We start from the raw sequence: 22,818 nt of genomic DNA on the forward strand, positions 1-22,818 counted from the left end.
AATCAAGAAGCCAAAGAGAAACATCAAAATTAACTGATGGCATGTGAGCCTTTAGGTAGAAAAAGATACAAATTTTGCTATATCCATCATGGAGATGCTCTGTGAATAGAATTTCATGTCTCCACAGCTTTTTCAACCTTTCCCCAGTTCCCTTTACCTGGATAAGAATCTAGTACCTACTCACCTGTATGGCATCAAGTTACATTCAGCTAGGGGAGCCACATATCCTTCCACAACATCCCCTGGTACATTATCTGACTTCAGTTTGTCATGAACAATTAGCCAAGGCTTGTATCAAAATTAATCTCTTGTTGCTCGATAGGAAGTGAACTTCTTTGGAGTGAGACTAAAATTCCTATCTATAAGCACATGGCCTGAGATTGATTACCTTCTTGAGAATGCTCAAATGCTTAATAGTTCATAATTTCAAGCTAAGACCGAGAATCTTAAAATGTGCACATTTTAATACAAGAGAATACTATGATATCTCAAGATAAGATTTGGTGCTAGGCTTAATACTTGTCTGTTGCTGGTGTCACCCATAAGTCCTGAGCTATGTTCATGTGCTCTCATGGGGGACAATGTCAACTTAGCACATCAGAGACAGCAGAATTCTTTCAACTTGTCAACATGCACACCAGTTGAAAATCCTGTTGGGTGGGGGTTCTTAGATGCTCAGATACAAGTTTCTTTTGCAGAATAGAGTAAAAGAACAGGGAAGAAAAACAGGCAAAATAAATAAAAATGTTCTTCATCAACACTGAGGTTGTTTTTTGTTTGCTTGTTTTTTGTTCTTGATTAATATGCCAGATAGATCAGGATTCTTCCTCTAGTTTGTCAGGAAAAGAGCCCACCATTGAACTTCTGACATCTGCAAGCCTGTAGGGAGGTATCTGGTGTCTAGTTCTGTGATCTTTGTTTTATAGCGCTGTCATCTTTGTTCTATAGCTCTGTCTTAGTCAATGTTTTATTGCTGTGAAGAGAAACCATGACCATGGTGCCTCTTATAAATGAAAACATTTAGGGCTGTCTTACAGTTTCGGAGGTTATTACATTATTGTCATGGCAAGATGTATCACAGTGGTGTATACACAGACTTGGTGCTGGAGAAGGACCTGAGAGTTCTATATCTTGGTTCACAGGCAGCAAAGGCAACTCTGTGCCAGATTGGGCATGACTTGAACACAGAAGACCTCAAAGCCCATCCCCACAGTGACATATGTCCTCTGACAAGGCCACACCTACTCCAATAAAGCCACACCTATTAATAGTGTCAGTCCCTATGGGTGTCATTTTCTTTCAAACCACCACAAGTTCTTATTTTATGGGAGGAGCGTTGTCCACTGATTTAAAAAAAAAAAAAGGGCGGGGGAGACAAAAACAGAAGAAAGGAAAAAAACGAAAGAAAGAAGTTAGCTCCCCCTTTCACATCAAACATGTGCTACTATCCTTTGCAGTTTCAGTCTTAGTAAGATTGTGAGATAGGTTTCCATGGAGCTTTTTACATACCCTTCCTGTAGGTTAACCCTCTCTCAACCTCACTGCCTTTTCCCATATACCAATGCTGTCCCTCATTAAGCCAATGCTTAATTTCTTATATGTTCAACTAAAGAAAGGCAATAAATTCAGAAAGTGGGTGTCACATAGTTCAACACGGGAGGACTCTGAGTCTCGGGAAATCCAGAGGGAAGAGCAGAAGAGTGAATAGTCAACGATCTACCAAGTGCCTAGTAGCATATGAGCTGGAAAAAGAGCATTTTAAAGAGAATTTTGATCAAAAGGAACAAAATATCTATAACCTCTCAATCCAAGGATGATATTGAGATGGGGTTTTCCTTTCTTCCCCAAAGTACAAGAGAAAACACTGCTTCTGTGGCTGTGCAAAACAACCTTGTTATTTTGTGTGGATTACTAAGCCTCAGCATAGCTTTATAAACTTGGCACTTTTGCTATCTTCAGTTTTAAAATGAGTATATTCTTGAAAATCTATGACTATATATCATTATATATAATATATGGTATAGCTCTGAATAATACTGAAAAGTAAAAACATAAATAAACTGAGATGTCTATTTAGTGTACAATTATGAAATTTCTGGGATTAAGGCTGTGAAGTGTTTCTCTACAAGGACAGGACATAAATTTAAAGAAACACACATCTTTTTCTGTCTATACTGAGTAGTGGTATTTGCTCTGCCCATGACCTTGGGCTATAGGGCCAGAAGGAGGCAGTGCTTCTTGCTGTTGTCCATGACCTCTTAAAAGGAAAAGGAGAAGGGTCAGGAGCCCCTTCTCCCTGCTGCCTGCTGCCTGGTGTGTTCGAACTGTCAGGTGGATTCACTGCTGGTCAGATCTGAAGATGACTTCAGCTGTCTACTCTGGTCAGTATTCATGAGTGTATTTCCTCAGTTTACCTTAACAAATTTCCCTAATACTTCTTAGCCAGACTCCCATGGATTTATCGCATTATCTGGTGCCCAACAGGGAACACAAACCTCTTGTTGGCTACAAGGTGCATTAAAACTATACTTTGGCCAACCAAGGGTCTGTGAGAAGGCAAGCCATTTATTATGGAATATTTGGTGTTATCCAGCTTTTAATATTTTTAGCTGTCTTCTGTTATGAAATTCTTGTGTGCCCAAATACTTCCAAACCATTTTGGCAAACAGCTAAGCTCTTCAGACACTGTTCCACTAGGTCCTAACTCCCCTGCTGAGCCTAGGAGACAAGCAAGCTCCTAGATGCATAGCTTTGTTTCTTGTGCAAATGAAGCTCAGATCAGCCCCCTTCCCTCAGGCTAGGGGCATGGCAGAGAGTTTGAGGACAATAGGGCTTTTTGCATAACCTGGTGCAGTAAGGACTGGAGTGGAATTCCAGAGACAGAACAGCAAGGCCCAAGAGAAGAGAAGAAGACAGAGGTTCAGTAGAGGATAAAGCAGATCTCTTGTAGAGTTTATCAGAGCCAGGGGTAAGGAGCCAGGAAGGATAGATGGAAGACAAAGGGGCTGAGGAGGAAGATCAGGTCAAAAGGATAAGAGTTTACTAAAACTATGAGGACAGGATAACTGGGCACAGAGAAGAGCTGAATGTGAGGACAGGGCTGAAACTGTGTAGATAGAATTGACTTAGAAGAATAAAGTGAATGGGCTAAAGAACTCAGTGTGCTTACATTCATTTGATATCCCTCAGATTAGTATCGTTAGCCACTTGTAGCATCTGTTCTGGACCCCGATAGAAATCTCCTTAAGGCAGACACTTGGAGGAAATTTGTCACAAACCCATGACTGTGCAATCGAACTCAGCATCCTTCTCTACCCTCCGCCACTGTGCCCCGGGTCTGGAGGGCAATCAGGGCTTCTGCAAGAGACAGGGCAGGCAAAACTGGGTTCTGCAGCGGCTGGGTTTCGACCCACCACATCAAAGTGACACAAGAACTATTTACATTGCCAACAAATTTCCTCAGAATGGCCTGTATGTACCTCAGAAATTTATAGGTAACTGAATCATTTCATCTAAATATACTGTATGGAATTTTGTTCCAAAAAATGTACTTGAACAATTCAGTAGAGTGGTAAACTTTTATTGTTATTCTTTTGTTTCAGCTTATGATTGATACATTTACCAGTCCATTTACCAGTGGACTTCCATTATTCTTTGTTAAAAAAAAACAAAAACAAAAACAAACAAACAAACAAACAAACAAAAAACAGTAACAGCCATAAAAGAGAGATATGAAGACTGGTTACACCATAACTCAGATAATGAAGTAAATGGAGCTCCTGTTTATGTAGTTAAAAGTGGTGGCCTTGTAAAAACTAGATCAAAAAATATTCAGGTGGGGGATATTGTTCGTGTAGCCAAAGATGAAATCTTCCCTGAAGATTTGGTGCTTCTGTTCTCAGATCACCTTGATGGTTCATGTCATGTTACAATAGCTAGTTAGGATGGAGAGACGAACCTGAAGACACGTGTCAGTTCCACAAACAGTATTACAAACAGTTGCCAACTTGGACAGTCTCCTAGCTGTGATATAATGCCAACAGCCAGAAGTAGACTTATACAGATTTATGGGACAAATTTAATAACTCAACAAATGGGAGAAATTGTAAGACCTCTGGGACCAGATAGTCTCCTGCTTCGTGGAGTCAGATTAAAAAAATACAAAAGGGATTTTTAGTGTGGCTGTGTACACCAAAATGAAAACTAAGATGGTGTTAGATTACCAGAGCAAATCACAGAAACGATCTGCAGTAGAAAAATCAATGAACACATTTTCAATAATTTATCTAATGATCCTTAATTCTGAGGCCATCATCTTGAAATATACCTGGCAAACTGAAGAAAAATGGGATAAATCTTGGTATAACCAAAAAACATAACATCAACGAAAGAGTGGTAAGAATCTGAGATTTATTTCTGATTTCCTTGCTGTTTTGGTACTCTACTCTTTCATCATTCCAATTTCTCTGTATGCAACAGTTGAAATGCAGAAATTTCTTGGATCATTTTTTGTTGGCTGGGATCTTGATCTGTATCTTGAAGAGTTAGATCAGAAAGCTCAAGTCAATACTTCTAACCCGAACTTGGACAGGTGGAATATGTGTTTACGGATAAAACTGGAATTCTGACAGAAAATGCAGTTTCAAGGCTGTTCAATTAATGGCGTGAAATACCAAGAAATCAATGGTAGACTTGTACCAGAAGGACCAACCCCAGACTCCACAGGAGGAAGCTTGTCTTACCTTGGTAGTTTACCCCATCTCAACAACTCAGTACATGTCACAGCCAGTTCTTCCTTTAGAACCAGTCCTGAAAGTGAGACTGAACTAATCAAAGAACATGACCTCTTCTTTAAGCAGTCAGTCTTTGCCATACTGTGCAGATCAGCAATGTTCAAACTGATGGCAACGGTGATGGTCCGTGGCAGTCCAGCCTAGCACCTGCAAGCTGGATTACTGTGCATCTTCACCAGGACTGCCTTGCAGCAATGGGAAGAGAAATTGTCTGATGTCTTCCAGTACATTAAGAAGGACCTGATATTACTAAGAGCAAATCCACCTGGCAATTTGACCACACCAGACAGCAAGGAGAAGCGATTTGTGACCCTTCTCCCTTACCTTTTAAGAGGTTGTGTACAACAACAGCAAGAAGCACTTCCTCCTTTGGGCACTGTAGCCCAAGGTCATCATGGGCAAATACCACTATAATACTGGAAAGACAATAGACAGTTTTATGTTTCAGATAGGACTTCTCTAAGGCTATACAAATGATTTAATTTCCTAGATATGACAAAATTCACTGGTTCAAATCATAGTATCTAATTTAGTGAATGGATAAATGATACATAGAAGAGGGGACCTTTTTTTTTTTTTTGGTTTTTTCGAGACAGGGTTTCTCTGTAGCTTTGCGCCTTTCCTGGATCTCACTCTGTAGACCAGGCTGGCCTCGAACTCACAAACATCAGCCTGCCTCTGCCTCCCAAGTGCTGGGATTAAAGGCATGTACCACCACTGCCCAGCTCTGAAGAGGGGATCTTTACATGTTTGTGTTGTGTAGGTCTCATCCCTTTGTGTGAAGGTCAAGAACTAACACATTGTCCTTATGCTAACACAAGTCTGTCCCTGGCCAGTTCTGTAGTTTCCTGCTTGAGGAAAGGGTAACTATATTGGCAATGAGCAAGTCTTCAGAACCAGTCTGAATGGAGTGGACATCATTGTTTCTGTCATAGCACTTTAGCCCACTATCTAATTCTGGATTCACCAAGACTCTGAATATCAGTTTAAATGACCCAATGGCTTGTGCATTTCACAGATGATAGTCACACATGATATTGTATCCAGACTCTGACAGAATTTAGAACAATTTGATGACTTGTTTCATGTTGTTTAATTCATTATTTAATTTTTTATAAGATGATGCTAGTGACATGCTTCTATCCAGGCCTCTACTGAATTATTTAGACAGCAATGTCTGAATTTAGAACATCTTTGGAATTGTGTACTTCCCTGCCTTGTATCCACCACCAGTGGGAGGGGAAGGGAAGGCAGAAGTTGAAAAGAAGCCTGGTATCATGTAAAACAGCTGGAAAGTCATTTCTTTGCATCCATTGGATGGTGCAGAGGATACAGATGAGAAATTGAAGTCTCTGTCTTGAGAGTCCTTGGAGAGTCATCATTATTCATAGAATGTTGTCTGAAATGGGGCCAGACAACTAGAAGAACATCCCAGAAGTGATAGTCAAACGCTGAAGAGAAGGAGCAGTATTCCTACACCCACTATGAGTGCATAAGTCTGAAACACTGGGGTGATCAGAACATGGCTTCCTGGGGCTCATAGCACAGGTAGGATTAGGCCAACTGTTAGATGTGGACTAAGTGTAGCCCACAGTCTGAGTCCATCCTATGTTTGGCACAATGAGATGGCTTTCCAAACTTTGCAAATTGGTACCACTTTGGTGGCTTTCTTATAAGATGATAAGAGAGAAATAGTTGCATCATCCAGCGAGGGAAATAGGAGGTTGAATATTTTCTGAATCAAGATCCAATGCATGGCTAGCCTGTGGAGGTGATGTTTTAGAACACAAGAAAATCCAATAAGACATGACTGATTTTCATTTGCATTTACTTCCATGCTAATATACTGTAGCTAGAGGAAAGATTTTGATGATGTTGAATAGCATTTTAAGGTACAAGAGTATATGCACATTCATACAATACATACATATACGCATTTACATATACACACATGTGCACAACACACACACTCATACACATATATCTACACATATATGTACATACATGTACACAGATACATGTATATGCTTATATGTACACATTATACTCATACTAGCATACATAAATACACATACCATGTACACACAAATGTACATACATACCCATATATACATATTCATGTACATATATGCACATATGCATCTATACATTTGCACACATGCATATACACACATACACACGTACATACATGTATAGATATAGATACGTGTACACTTATACACACATGTACACACATGCATATTTGACTTCACAGAACAATTCTGTAGACAAACATTATTATTCCTAGGCTGTTTAGAAGGAAAGTTTAACCACATAACGAACTGTATCCTCATGGATACACAGTAGCAATTCTAGGTGTATACCATTAAAGAGAAAGGATAATCATGTGTGGAATTCCAAGAAAGTTGGTTGACTTTAATGTAATAAACATACTGTTCCTCTTAAAATGCACTTTCCAAAGTGTGCTTTCATTCCTCATTTTCTAAAGCACTTGTTTGGGGGAGTGCTTCCTGTCTTCATGTCTTAGCGTGGTTACCGCAGTCTGCGCCCTCTGGTTTTCCATATCTACATGCTCCAAATGTCCCTAGGGTGCTGCTCTAATGCCTTTGTTTCTGTAACATTTTCACTCTTTCTCACAAGCAAGCTGCATGCTGGACATTTTACCTCTGTCACTGTGTCCTCTGCTTTTACTTTAAAAGGATTTCTGCACACTGAGTGTGTAGCATGCTCTAATAGTTACCAAGCTGAGTTAAACTGCATTGTTATGTGTCCTAAGACATTAATGTTGTTAAAAAAAAAAAAAGACAGAGATATGGGCATTGGTCTGAACTCCAGTTTAAATATATCTTTATACCAGTTATGTAACCTTATAAGATCTATTTTAACATAGCTCAGGGTCTGAAGATTAAAAGATTGACAACATAAATTCTGTTATCTCTCGTCAGAGAGGGATTATTAGTATTTGGTGTCTTCTGGAAGCAGCTGGGCGTGGTCACACAGGTGGCTGACTGTGACAGGCTGACAACAGTTCTGAAAGATGGTCAGCATCTCTTCATGACACGCAGACTGAGCCCCGCCTTACCGCTGCTGTGAATCTGAAGCTTCTGGCTCCGAAGGACTCAGTCCCGAGCTCTGGCCTCTCCAGTCTCCTCTGCTGTCATAACAGCCCCTCCCTTCAAAGGACAATTTTTTCAAATGTTTATTTCAATGCTTATTCTCCAACCAACTCCTCAAAGGGCTCAGCTGTTTCACTCAGAAATTAGGAAACAGGAACACAGAAGGGCACTTTAAAGATACTTCATTTCATGGTGTCACATTGTAAAAAGCCCTGAAAGCCTCGTCTATGAGCTATGAAGACATCAAGTTTGACTTTACAGTTACTCCAGGCATAGCCATTTGATAGATTAAAAGATATCAAATTGACATCTTCTGCTTCGGGGAAGCAATGAAGGCACAGTAGGAATGTATTGAAAAGGGAAATTGGACTTTGGGGCCTTGAAAATAAGGTCCAGGAACATTAACAGCCACGTTTGTGATTGACTATATTTATAGATGTAGAATAATAACACTATGATTGTTTCTTATGAAGCAAAATGCTGCTTTACAGTAACAATATCATAGTCAACTTGAATGCCCTGGTATACTTAGAAACACACACACACACACACACACACACACACACACACACACTATATGCAAAATACAACAAGTTAAAGATTGATGACAGTTCTAAGTACATGGAAAAGTAAGTGAACTATGCAAAAGTCTGGGTATTTCCCATGAACATTCTGATTGATGTTTCCTTTTCATTTTTTTAAACTCTAAAAACAAGGGCAGACTTTTTACTTTTTTTTTTTTTTCTAAAATTCAGATATTTCCTACTAATATTCAATTAGATTTGTTGACCTGTATGTAAACATTCCTTCGAAGGCTAAGGGGCTAGCTGACACATTTGCCTTTGAAACTCAACAGTCTGTTAAATGATTTTCTTAACGCATGTCTTAATTTATTTGTTTAGATATTATATAAAAATATCTGAAGCTGGTCAGTTTAAAACTATGAAATTTATTTAATTTCCATTATGAAACCTGGGAAGTCCAAGATGAAGGAGCTGGCAGGCTGAGGTAAAATAAATGATGCAGTGTACACACTGCAGAGGAGAGGTAATACAGAACCACATGGCGGGAGAGCACAGAGCAAGCCGCTGAGCACTACAGTAGGCCTCCTTCGTGGGCATCTTGAGACCAGTCATGATGGAGGCAGCCTCAAGGTATTGGTGAAATTATTATGGCCACTCCACGTAGTTAAAAGGATATTTATTTAATGGCATAACTCACAAATTAAGGGATAGATAGGTTACAGGGTCTGGGAAAGGTGTATCATAGTCCAGTGGTGTTCTCTGGAGCTCTGCTCAGTCCATCTCCACTGTTCAGGGTCCTGGCACAGAGAGAGCGCTCACCCATCCAGCTCTCAGGTCTCCAGATGCCTCCCTGCCCCTGCCTCATAGGCATGGTGTGACAGTTGCCAGAGTCTCAATGGGGGTTGGGACTTCTAGATCCAAGCTGGAATGGCTACCCACTACATCTCCCCCTTTTTGTCTAAATAAGAAGGTTCTAAACTAATACAAGACTATATACAAAGGAATGGTTATCAAATATTGTCCAGGAATAATGAGGGATAATGACCTAGATAAGATGGAACTACAACCAATGCAAACAATATCAAGCAAGAAACACATACTAAAATCCAGAGAAGTATAGAGCACACGTAAATGGCATGTTATAAAGATCATTCCAAAAGGTGTCCTATCCTAAAAAACCTGAATCTAATACTTAATATGTTCTATCTAAGATATTATATATATTAAGTTGTAACTATAAAAAGAAGTCAATTATATAATAGAGACTGTTGATAATATGCATATATTTTTGTATAAGTTTAAAGGAGATCATCATGCTCATTCTTTTTAAAATATGTATTCCATTTTATTTAATCTGTCTGTGCCCCCAAATATGGTGATTATGTGCAAGTGTATATGCGTGTATGAACACATGTGTGTCACTGAATACATGTCAAGGTAAGAGGAGAACTTGAAGGAATTGGTTCTATTTATGCCATTGTGAGTCTCAGGGCTTAAGCTCAGGTAGGCAGGATTGTCATCAGGCATCTTTAACTGCTGAGCCATCTCAAGGAATCATCATGCTTATTTTTTTAAGTGTGTACCAGACATAGACCAATAACAGAAGAAGTTAGTAAGTAGAATCTTAATTAGAAAGTATTCCTAAGTCTGGAATGTGAAAAAGAAGTCTATAGTCCAAGAAATGACTGATTTCCATAAGGAGAAGATGGAAAAACAGGCTGGAGGCAGATGGTGAAGTCTGCAGTCATGGCCACAGCCAGTGTAGAGTGCAGGGCACCATTTCTGAGAATCCCATTGGAAGATGAGTGGAATCTAGCCATAGACCTTGGGGGCACTTGGGAAAAAGATCCTTTTGATCACTTTTTATTTTAAACTGTAGACATGAGACTTAAGAATGGTTAAAAAAAAAAGATGAAGTATTATTATATAAACATTATGTTCTATGACAAATAAAAAGGATGCTGCTAAAACAATCATTGATCCTGTGCTGGACATATATGTCAGTCAGAGGACACTTGATAATGAGGGTAGAATTCAAGCTTGGCCTGGAAACTGCTATAATTATAAAGACAGCCATTAATAGCTATTTATAAATTTATAGGAATCTGCCAGAAGGCAGGTGCTAAATGACAAACAAAAAGTCTGATTTATTTGTTAGTATTTTTTTCCTGGAGGAAGGAATGATTGGAAATTATGTTACCTCAAAGTGTTATGGAATATTCCTTTACACTGTGTGAAGATGTGTCACTGTGATTGATTTAATAAAAAACTAGATGGCCAGTAGCTAGGCAGGAAGTATAGCCAGGACTTCTGGACAGAGAGAGAGAGCTCTGGGAAGAAGAAAGGGAGGGTCACCAGTGAGATATAGAGAGAAAGCAAGACATGCAGGAGGAGAGGTAAGAGCCACGAGTCACATGAATACACATAGATGAATAGAAATGGGTTCATTGAGTTAGAAGAGCTAGCGGGACAAGCCTAAGCCATAGGCCAAGATTTCCATAATGAATGATAAATATCCTTGTCATTTTTTTTGTGAGCTGGCAGCCCAAAGAAAAATCCATCTACATCAAACTATGTTATGTTTCCTTTTTTGTTTGTTTGTAAAAGGATTGAACAAATAAAAATATTGTGGTGGCTGAGCAGAGGATCATTCACCTGATTGGAAAGTTACTTTACCCCTAGCTAGCCCTGGCAGTCCTTAAAGATACATAATGGTTTATAACATTCATTACTGTTGGGGAAGGAACCTTTGTTGAACATAAAATATAAGAATGAAAATAATTCTTTTTCCATAAATATTCAGTGATTCAAAGATTTCTGAAGATAAATCAACACTTGATGATTGTATTCAAAGATGGTTCCATGAAGTAGTCCATTGATTATCTAGATTGCAAAGTGTTGGGAGATTAAAAAAAAGACAGTAATTGAATAATATAATTTAAAGAAGTATAACTATGATAAAAATATTTAGAGAGAGTAATGGTATTTATTTTGTACATTCGAATTTTTTTAATGTTCTTTGGGAATTGCAAACCATCCCATCACTACTGGATGTAGAGATCTAAGCCAGTGATTCTCAACATTCCTAATGTGGGCATGTTGTGGTGACCCCCAACTAGAAAATTATTTTCGTTGCTTCTTCATAACTGCAATTTTGCTACTGTTATGAATTGTAATGTAATTATCTACCATGCAGGGTATCTGATGTGTGACACCTGTGAAATGGTTGTTTGACCCCCAAAGGGGTTGTGACTCACAGGTTGAGAATCATTGAATTCTGAGCAGTTGGGAGCTTTGGTTCCTGATTGAGCTAAATGAAAGCAGCATTGTATTCCCCATCCCCTTTGAAGGGGAAGGCAGCTTGTGTTTGCCTCCAGTGCAAATAAATACACTTTAATGTTTCCCGGTTTGCTTTCCTTATTAGGCTGAGATGCCACCCTGAATTCTGCATGCTCCCCAGCTTCCTGTGATCAAAACCAACCCAGCAACAGCACATAAAGAAATAAAGTGTGTCCTGCCTGCAAACCAACCCAGTCAAAAACCGCTAACGAGGATCCCTGGTTCCATAAATAAGAGTTTCCTTGCCAGCAGTAAAATTTCTAGAAACTCCTGCTGTGTAAGCTGGAAGACTTCAAGCTGCGCTCTTTATTCAGCAGCAAGCTGCCCTTAGATAAATTACACTGATGACCAAGTGCAGCTCAGGTAATGTGAGCCCACAGTATCGCTGACATTCTTCATGTCACGCACCATTATCAGACTCAATGAAGCAAACCTTTGGAGATCAAAGAGAAGCCTGGTCCTCCCTGCGTTTTGCTGTGCTGAACATTTTAACTGCTTGGTTAGTCTATTTTTAACTTATTTAAATGGAGCCCACTGCTTACTGGCTCAGAGTACTGAGCCAAGGGCTCTTGCCCGGCTTGTATAGTTCTGTCCTTTAAGAACTTCATGCCCCAGATTTCCCAATGCAGATTGTTTGGGGAGTTATAGGTTTAAGATCTGATTGGCATCCCTTAGTTAGGGGAAATTAAGTCAAGACCAATCTGCTTGGAGAGGAAATTTTGTTAGTTAACTCTGGATAATGAGAAGTAGACAGAGTTCAGATATACCCTGGTTACAAAAAAAAGCTTTACTGGATTCTTCAGCTGAAGGCAAACAAAATTTAATTTAAAATGACTAGATACTACTGCATTCTATGTATTATCTGTGGTGTCCTGATGGTATTGAGGTGTTAATAGAGCTAAAATGCTTCTTTGTTGCTTTGTTAATCTACCCTCTGGGTACTCGACTTTATGGACTGGGAAAACTGTAGACCCACAAACTTTGTTACTCTGTGAACCAAGAGCAAACACAGACCCAAGGAGGAAGCAAGCCACAGCAGATTGAGAGCCCTTCAAAGACATAGCCATGCACCCATTTGGTGAGAAAGTTTGGGCACAACAAGGAAAAGCAGTTGTCGGTGTTTGTGATGTATACCTGTCTCACCTTATAGAATGAAAGAGAAAAGGGGTGGTGACATGCTTCTAATGTGTGCTAAGCCATCTGGCTGCTATCTTCATTTATTTGCTGTGTACTGTGTGATGGTTTGGAATCTGCAATCCTGATGACATTCCCAAAGTGACATTCCCAAAACTAGGGGCTCTGGGAAGCAGCAGCAGCAGTCTTCATTTCATACCTTTCCTTTAGTTGTTCTCTCTGATATCTCAAGTCAGCTTCTGGAATATCCCTTCACATCAATCTTCTATTTAAGAATGGCTTTATATTTTAACACAAGGCTTCATAGTGAGGATGGTAGCATCACTTGCCTACTCATTGACATATCACAAATATCTATAGAAACAACATCACATTAAGGAATAAAGTCGAGCCTTTGGTGCCTGCCATGCCCGCCAGTGCGTATATCCTTATAACAACTTGCAGTGGTCTGCTGCTATTCTTCCCGTGTGGAACCTGAAGCTTAGTTCCTAAGGGAACTAGTTCTTAAGTTCTTAATTCTGGCTAAGTTTGCTACTGTGTGCCAGGTTCCCAGGGATGACTCTATGGGTTATAATGGCTGACTCAGCTGCGTGGCTGGGAGAATTTGCTTTCATTTACATAACCTAGTATCTTTTTTGTGATCTAGTTGGCTATCCACTGTCCCATAGGACTGGCAAGTTTTGAATGGGTTGCACTATATCCAATCTTGTAACTCTAGAACTCTTTCATCTACATTTTTTGCCCTTTTGACAATGTATTCCAGGCTATAAAATCCTCAAGTGATTTTGCCATGTATGCTTTTCAAAAATCATTCAAATTCTATTCTTTCCCATGACTGACTTTTCTTTCCTCACTCGCTTGTATTTCTTCCATTAAAACAAGCATGGAAATGATGACAAGAATGTTTTCAATCACAAAAAGACATACCACTACAGTATAAATCCTTTCTGTTGTTGTTTAAAACTATTTTATGTGGAAGGCTGAATGAAAATCAGACACCCAAAAGGGAAGCTACCTAATTTCTGAAGTCACGTGGTGTATCAAGAAATACTCTAAGCAGGGGTTTGAAGACCAGAGACTGGAGAACACCCTGTTTTGTCCACTTGGTTCTAAGTGCAGGTGGGGTGTGCTGGAAGAGAGGAGCATGGGCGTGTGACACAGGCAGCCTAGAGAAAGGCGGACAGGTAGGTAGTGCAGGCGCAAGGAGGGGCATCCTGGAAGAGGAGATGTGGGAGGGGAAAAGCAGGCTGTCCCAGTAGGCCACACACACACACCAGGTAGACAGTTTCAGCCTGGGAACAGTGAATGCAGGTTATAGCCTCCTGTCGTCTTGAGCCAGAGTTTATAGCATTTTTTTTTTAGAAATCACAGAAGATGTCTTAATTCTTATTTCTTCCTATTTAGAAATATGTTTACTTCAAATTTAATTATATACTTGTTATGAGGTTAATTTAGGTACATTATTAGTTTGTTTTAAATTTTAACAAATAGGTGATGAACTAAATAATTTTCTGCATTAATTACCATTATCTTTCTATTAATAAGAAAAATATGCACACCTGTCCATTCTCCTAGGGCTAAATTATATTTGTTTTTCAAGAATAAACTCAACTTGAACAGGATGCATTATCTTTTAGTGGATGTGGTTTACTCTTATCATTTAGAATTTTGTAATTATTTGTAAACGAAATAATATATAATTCTTGTACACAGTTATAGTGCATATGACACAATAGTTTTAAATAATTATTTGTTAGCGTCTTCTGTCATCTTCCTTTTTTGATACATGTACAAGGTTGACTACAGGGCTGCCGAGATGGCTTGGGGGTGAGGAGCACTATTGCTCTGCTGGGTACCCTGAGTCAGTTCCCAGCACCCACATGATGGTTCATAACCACCTGAAATTCTAATTTCAGGGCATCCAATGCCCTCTTCTGTCCTCTGCCAGTGCCAGGCATGCGCTGGTACACATACATACATGTAGGCACTCACATGTACACATAACTTAGCAATAAATCATTTTAAAGAAAAAGAGTAGATGGTCAGTTTGGGGGCAGATTGAAATGTATTATTCCTAACTAAGGTGGAATTGAGGACAAACAGAAGTTTGAGAACCATGAATCTTATGAATTGGGAGTGTGTGTGTGTGTGTGTGTGTGTGTGTGTGTGTGTGTGTGTGTAATGATGGGCATGTGTAATGACTCCAATCAACAAATGAGGACTAATTGAGAATGCAGATGAGTGTGCACACCCTTGAGACACTTGGGTGACTTTATGCATCTCCCTGTGGTTTGATAAATGCACCTGTGATAAATGATTTTTCTGTGATTTCTGGCATATAAAATCCAATACTGGTTTGACGTCTTGTCTTACTTTTATTTAGGCTTGTGTGTGGTATAATCACATCTGTATATTTTTTTTTCATGTGTGTGTGTGTCTGTGTGTGTGCATGTGTATGTGTACATGTCTGTGTGTCCAAGTGTGTGTGTTTGTGTGTGTTTGTGTTTGCATGTGTTTGTGTGTATGTGTGTGTATGTATGTATGTATGTATGTATGTGTGTCCATCTCACTTTGTGTGTGTCTATATGTGGTTGTGTTTGTGAGTGTGTGTATATTTGTGTGTATCTGTGTTTGCATGTCTGTGTGTATGTCTGTATTATGTGTATGTGTGTCTATTTCTCTCTGTGTTTCTATGTATGTGTATGTATGTGTCTATATGTATAACTTTGTGTGTCTGTGTCTGTGTACATGTCTGTTTGTGTGTGTGTGTCTATAAGTATATATGCATGCATGTGTGTGTGTGTGTGTGTGTGTGTGTGTGTGTGTGTGTGTATTTGTGGAGCTCCTGTAACCTGGATCCTTCTTCACTTTAATTATTGAGGTAGGGTGTTTACCACTCTAGAGGTGGTGGGACCTGGGAGAAAGAAGCCAAATAAAGAGGTGGACTAAAGTCTCATGCAATAGCCAACTTTGTTCAGAGTCCAAGGCTATTTATACTCTAATGGTTAAGAGGAGTCACATGAGTACAAGGGCAAACCCCATGTGTCAGAGAAGCTACACCCAGCAGAAACCTTTTTCTGTACAGTTATATAAACAAATAACAATAACCAGTTGTAACGAATAGTCCGAAACAAACTCACTCCTATCCTCGACATCTGGGAGGGGCACAAACACATTCCAAGAACAATTCCATGTTTTTTAAGAAACTGAGGTCACAAGACTCTTGTCTTCTTTTCTTGACATTTTCTCACAGCACTCATATTCTCCTCACACAACTTCATTTTTGGACTGTGTTCCAATGGTAGGGTATCTCTCTGAACATGTTTGTTCACTCATTGTGGCTCTTCTAGCTAGCCAGCATGTTCTCAGTACCCCCATCACTGGTTTTGGTAAAATGGGATTGCAGATGGGCTGACATGCCCTATTGGCACTGACCAGTCCCAAAGAACTTATTTATTAAAGACTTCAGTCAGCTGTACTCTGGGAAAGATGGTCTTGAGTAATCTAAGAGCATATCCTCAAAAGTCTGACTTTGGCTGGGCGGTGGTAGTGCACGCCTTTCATCCCAGCACTCGGGAGGCAGAGCCAGGTGGATCTTTATGGTGATATTTTATTTGGTACATGGTCGTTCTTAGTTGGTGGAGTGATTTGTCTGGTTAATTCCGATAACGAACAAGACTCTGGCATGCTAACTAGTTACATGACCCCCTAGCTGTCTCTGTTAAAATGAAACAGTTTTTTGCTTATTACTAGATAAAGCATATTACAGGTATACCACATAATCCTACAGGCCATGCAGTTATAGAAAGATCAAACAGAACTCAAAAGGATATGCTAAATAAACAGAAAGGGGTAACAAAAAACCCCCAGAAATAGACTGCATAATGCTCTATTAACTTTGGATTTTTTCAATGCTAATGAGAAAGGAACAGTAGCTGCAGAGAGACATTGGATAATAGAAAAAAAACCTACAGAATTAAATCAGCCTATATACTTTAAGGATGTGCTGACCTCAGAATGGAAATCAGGATATGTGTTACGTTGGGGATGAGGTTTTGCTTTTGTTTCTACAGGAGAAGATAAGCTGTGGATACCATCAAAATTGTATACAAATTATATATATATTGAAATTGATATATTACTAGTTTTAAATACTTTACATTGAATTGGACTTTTTATATTGTATATAAATATATATTGAAATTGATATTGTTAGAAAATGCTATATGTATATTTCTAATTTTGTTCAAGATAGTGTACTTATACCATTCATTTAACAATGTAATGCAAATTGCTGATTCTTGAATGTTATTATTACCAACTATTAGGATATAAAGAAATGAAAGTTAGTAGTTAGACATTGCAATAGAACTTGTAGTCATATTAGGCATGTTTTCAAGATTGAGCAGATATATTTTAGATAGACAGGTCATCTTCAAACCCTTCAGAGATCTACAGAATATGGCATTTAAAATGTTTTAATAACTTAGAAAATGTTTCTTTTTGTTATGAGTATGAGACATGTCGGCTCCTGGCAGTACCAATCTACTTCAGAGAAAATATGGACATTGAAGAAACTGCATATGGAGTTAACTTTCATTGTGGCAAAAGTTAGCTACTGGACAACAAAGTATCCTTGAATCAATTGCTGACAACAGGACAAAATGGACAGACAGGACACGAAACAAAGGACTACTGATTCTTGCCAAAACAAGTGTGGTTATGGCTTTATCAAAAGGCATCTTCTGAGGCCAGGACAATGTGGCACCATCCCTGAAGTGGCCTTTGCAATCCGGAAAAGGTACAGTGCCCTTTTATTCAAAGGCAGCTGAACAGGTAGTGGGCTGATGGCTTCTGATGTGCAGTCAAACAGCAGCTGAAACAGTTATTCTTGAAGAGTAATTAAGCTCACACCTCTCAATAGTAGATTGGCATTTAATAAAGGGATGTGGAGAAGAACGGGATGCTGAGATGAAGCCATATATACACAGCCAAGAAGAATGGACAGCTGAATTCAAAAACCATCAACAATTTCCAGAATTTAAAATCCTGAATCATGACATGACACTAATAGAATTCAGGTGTTTCTGGTACATGAACTGCTCTCACCCAATGTGAGGTTGAACTGTTGACCTTGTGTACATCCTACTTCACAAATGAGTCTGTCAGATACGCTAAGCCTATAGGCTGAAGATGATGCCCCAACACTGTGGAGAAACCTCAGTGACTGTCGAGGCAGCTGGCTGTTTCTGTCAACTCAATTTTTTTTTTAGAAGCTGCTTGCATGCATTTCCTGTTTTTATTTTTTATTAGGTAATATTATTTCCTTCTTGGGTCTCTGAGGGAGTTGAAGATTAGTTAGTTATAGTTATAGTTTTCCTTGTTAAGAATTTCAGAAGAGAAACTCAATAAAGAGTAAGTGTATAAATTAGAAAGATGTTATAAGATAGTCCTGTTAGTAATATAAGTTAGGATAGAAAGTGAATTAGGTACATTTTGGACCTACCAAAATAGGATAGATAACAGAATTATTTTCTCCGAATTTGTCAAATACAAATGGACTAGACATTTTTTAGATATTTATTGCTTGTATATATTGTATATTGTTATTGTACTTTTGTATATAGTTTTTCTTATATTAGTTATAACTTTTTTCTTTTTATTAAAATAGAAAAAGGGAAATACAGTGGTATTTTATTTGTACTGAAATGTGATTTTATTTGTATGTTAATAAATAAAGTTACCTGGGGATCAGGGCTAATAGCAAGCCATAGCAGAAACTGAGTGTTGGTGGTGCATGCCTTTAATCCCAGCTCTTGGGAGTCAGAACTAGGCAGATCTCTGTGTGTTCAAGGATACAGCCAGCATGGAGACACACACCTTTAATCTCAACACCAACCATAGAAGACCTGGAGGTCTGTACAGATAGGCAGTGACGAGGAGGTCATGTGGTTGGGTTTACAACCAATAAGAAGGCAGAATAGAAAGTCTATAAAAAAGACAGACAGGAAGTAGGTCTCTTGCTGAAGAGGACAACAGCAGCAGTGAAGGGTAAGATTTTTAGCTCTGACCTCTTGGGCTTTCATCTCTGCATTGGCTCTGTGTTTCTTATTTAACAAGACCATTCATCTACAGATCTTTGTGAGTTTGAGGCCAGCCTGGTCTACAGAGCGAGATCCAGGGAAGGTGCAAAGCTACACAAAGAAACCCTGTCTCAAAAAATAAAAAAAAAAAAATAAAAAAAAAAGTCTGACTTTGTCCATTAAATTCTAAGATCCTTCTATTTCTTAAACTCATGTGGCTTAGATATCTCCTTTGTGAAATTAATAAAATAATCCCGGTATTTCTCTCACTGATGGACTTTGCATCTTTAGTAAGAGACTATGCATGGAACACAGAGTGCTGGCTTGTATCAAGGAAGAATGTCTATTAGCTGCTGGTGTTTTGTCCTACTCTACTCCACTTCAGAACATATTAGGACAGTTTCAAAAGCACTTCTATAAAACAGCATGCTTCTTTAGATTCAGAATAGTTAAATGTTGGAGGCTGGTGACCTCATAATCAATATGTTAACTCAAGAGGCAAATGGCTTAGCTTCAAGACTGCAATGATGCCATTCCTCTTTTGACTAAATGTATTACAGTTAAAGGCAATGAAATTATGATTCATTTGTGATCTGTCCTTTTATCCATATGTTTTCTCAGATACCGTCTCACAGTCAGTATACTCCATGAAATTGCTGATGATTAATGCAGGACTGAATTATTTATCCTTTCTCTTTAAAGGTTTAAGTAGAATAAATTTATTTGTAGACAGCTAAAATGGTGGTGTGGTATTAAGTTGTTCTTATTAGAAAAGCTTTCTCATTTCAATCTCTCATCTTTATTTGTTTGCTTGTTGAATTACCTTTTATAACAAGGCAGCAGAAGGGTAAGACTTACTTCTATTACTGTTATCAAATAATTTTCTATTTGTGAATTGGAAATGCATCTTTAATTTTATTATATGATTATCTCCTCTATGTACAGCAACAGTTTTTCACCCGTAACTGTACATGTCTATGCTAATAATAAGTAGCAACAGATTCTTTAAAAAAAAATGTGTGGGTAAGGATTCAGCAGTTTGAGCATTAGTCTATCACATTTTTTCCAAAGTTGTATGTTACATTTTGGTAAATCAGGACACATCTGGGAAAGATGTTTTTATGGCACATAAGTTTTTCAGTCTCTTCTCATAATAACCCAACTGATGCCGAATATCTAGAAATAACTTGCCAAGAAAATAGGAAATAAAGTTTAGATGTGGTATCTTAAAGATGATAGAATTCTTATGCTCCTAATATTGTATGGTTAGTTTAAAATTTTCTTAAAATCACCAGATAAGTATGATAAATGCTGTAATATTTAGATCTATCAGAAACAAATATTTTTTTCTTCAAGTAAAACAAGAACACACAGAGGAAAATAGTATATTTCCCCTCTATGATATTTAAATAGGTGTATATAATCAACTAGAGAAATAGATTTGTGTGTGTGTGTGTGTGTGTGTGTGTGTGTGTCTGTGTGTGTGTATGTCTAGAGATAAGCAGATAACTGCTCTACCTGTCTATGACCTTGAAGTACATGCCCTTAGGGCATGGCCTCTTGGCTACACTTAAAACCTAAGATGCATTTAGGCACTCTCCCGTTCTCTCTCTCTCACGGGTTTGGATGCATGAATGATTCAGGAATAGTATTCCAGAACCTGAGATAATTCTGTTCTGTACAGTGAGTTTTTCTACCCTAATAAATTCTCTGCCCTTTTCCTTGCTTTATTTGGTGTCCAACACAGGGGTTTGAACCACGCCCCTGGGATTAAGAGTCCCATGCTGTACTGACTGAGCTAGCTGGGCTGTGGCAGTGAAAGCACCAGATCCTAGCCACTAGGCCATCAAAGTCTGTCACTGGAAACCTTTATAAGCATGGGTGAAAATCCAGAAACATAAATGATAGTTAGGATGTACCTTTTCCAAGTGACACAAGTGGACACGCAGAAATTCCACCAACCACTCTAAATGACTGATGGATGATTTCTATGAAAGTTAACAATCTACCTTAAATACAGGTAAATTCATTTGAAAATTGTGAATTTTCTACACAAAACAATGATTGCTACTAGGTTTCATAACTTAACGTATTATCCTTTTATGATTTTTAAAATGACATCAGATTGACACAGCTAGAGTAAGAAAGTCTCAAATGACATCGTACTGAGAGTGAATAGTGATGTGTGGAGCTGCAAAATTGTTCTTTTTTTTTAAGGTAAGTACCCAGGAATGTTTCTCTTACATCGCATGTCTTTATGAACATGTTGCAAACATTCTCATGCCAACACTCTTTCAAGAATAATGTAACTCTTGAATATATTTAAAATGTTTTGCTGTGTTTAGTAAATTGTGTAATCGATTACATCTACAGTGAATATTAGAATTGCAAAGTCACATTTTCTCAGACAAACATGTCCAGTACACAGTGAAACAGAAGAATAGGTGGTGGAGCTAAGTCAGTTCTCACAGTGTCTGTTGGGGCTTCAGGCGACGACATGGTAGTAAGGCTGTCACAGTGAGACCCCTCAGTAGCATAGTCCCAACATAGCCAGCAGAAGAAATGAGAATTATAAAAGATGACAAATGATCATCTCCCGAAACCCCTTTCCCAAGCTCCTTCTTATAACGCACGCACGCCCCAGACACCCGAGGTTAAGGCACCAAATAAACGTCCATTGCTTCACTGTTTATTTTTTTCTAGGTGAGTGAGATACTGGAAATGAAAGTAAAGTGAAAAGTCATTCTATATCACAAAACTCAAAGAAAACAGAATACATAGAGAATGTGTATAGATAGATGAAAATACTTTCATTGGATTAAGCACAAAGTTAATTTTGAAGTTAAGAATAGGAATTGATATTATTAATAATTGGTATCAGATGCCAAAGCTAAGTCCAATGGCATAAGGATCTATGACTGGAAGAGTTTAATCTTATTCTCTTAATGGGTAGAAAATTTCCTTAGACGTTTGTGTTTGCTACAAGTATATGAAGGCATAATGGCAAGGTTGACTTGATACTGTGGCAAGGTTATTCTAACAATTATTTATGAAGTGCCTATGATACTAGGTTAAGGGGACATAAATGTACTATACTGTTTAACGTTCTAAACTAGGATAGGTTTAACTGGGGTAGGCTTGTTGGTTACACTGAAGTAATGGTATGTAGGTGATCAGAGTAAGATGGGAAATGGAAGAACTAAGAAGACAAGACCCCAGCACTTGTGAACTCATACAAGCTCAGGCTGCATACTGAAGCCCTGCACAGGATGACGCCAGCCCCCACTCCTTCACGGGTATGGGAGGAACTCCTGATGCTTCATTCCCTTCTGAAGAGCAAGTGACAGCTTACGGTTGTGTGGGAACGCCATTTCCTTCAGTGGTGTAGTCGGTGGCAAGTTGCCCATGGTCCAGTAAATAATCCACAACCTGTGCTCATGCAGATAATTTTAATTAGACTAAGTGTATTACAAAAATAAAAACAAAAAGACATCATAAAAATTGAATGGGGACTCATTGTGTAGAAGCATTTCGTTGAGAATAGGAGATCATGGATTGAACATGATAAAATTATACTATATTCTATATAGATTATGAAACCATCAGTGACTATATAAAAATATTTTTTAAAAGACAAGAATCCACAGAGTCATGCAACAGGTTGGACACCACGTGCTTCATGTACAGAAGAGCTAATCCAACACTGGGGGTGTACTACAGAGAGACAGAGATGACAGTGAATTACCTACAAGGGGCATGGCTGGATTCCATCAGCTTGGGTGCTGATGCTACCCTTAGGACACTCTTTAAGACTTGGTTCACTAAAAAA

The 22,818-nt window shown here is 38.6% G+C and overlaps 1 pseudogene; it reads left to right on the forward strand.

The window, feature by feature from the left end:
- The first annotated feature begins 3,280 nt into the window (after positions 1-3,280).
- On the forward strand, positions 3,281-5,008 carry LOC114695693 (annotated as a pseudogene).
- Positions 5,009-22,818: the final 17,810 nt, after the last annotated feature.

Source organism: Peromyscus leucopus, chromosome 7, assembly GCF_004664715.2.
Source record: "Peromyscus leucopus breed LL Stock chromosome 7, UCI_PerLeu_2.1, whole genome shotgun sequence".
Taxonomy (NCBI): Eukaryota; Metazoa; Chordata; class Mammalia; order Rodentia; family Cricetidae; genus Peromyscus; species Peromyscus leucopus.